Below are 379 nucleotides of genomic sequence, written 5' to 3' on the forward strand. Positions count from 1 at the left end.
TCCTCTTTGCGGAAACGAGAAAGGGGGCAAGGCGCAGGGGCGCGCGTGCGTGGTGTGACGTGCGGCGGAGGAGATGAAGCATAATAGAATTTGGAGTGCTGGGAATGACGCATGCGATCATACCATCACTAACGCACCAGATCCCATCAGAACTCCGAAGTTAAGCGTGCTTCGGTGAGAGTAGTACTAGGATGGGTGACCCCCTGGGAAGTCCTCGTGTTGCATCCCTTCCTTTTTTGTTACCTTAAAATTCAGTTTAATTTTGCCGGTTCGATCCGCGAATCTTTTGTTTTTCCTTTTGGCGGAAACGAGAACGGGGGAAAAGCGCAGGGGCGCGCGTGCGGTGTGTGACTGGCGGCGTAGGAGAAAGAGGCATAAT

General features: G+C 53.0%; 1 non-coding gene across 1 annotated transcript; it reads left to right on the top strand.

Moving 5' to 3' along the window:
* The first annotated feature begins 109 nt into the window (after positions 1 to 109).
* LOC124892204 lies at positions 110 to 228 on the top strand. The gene has a single exon (XR_007050131.1). It is a non-coding gene; the product is annotated as a 5S ribosomal RNA (ribosomal RNA).
* The last annotated feature ends 151 nt before the right edge of the window (positions 229 to 379 follow it).

This window comes from Capsicum annuum, unplaced genomic scaffold, assembly GCF_002878395.1.
Source record: "Capsicum annuum cultivar UCD-10X-F1 unplaced genomic scaffold, UCD10Xv1.1 ctg44789, whole genome shotgun sequence".
Taxonomy (NCBI): domain Eukaryota; kingdom Viridiplantae; phylum Streptophyta; class Magnoliopsida; order Solanales; family Solanaceae; genus Capsicum; species Capsicum annuum.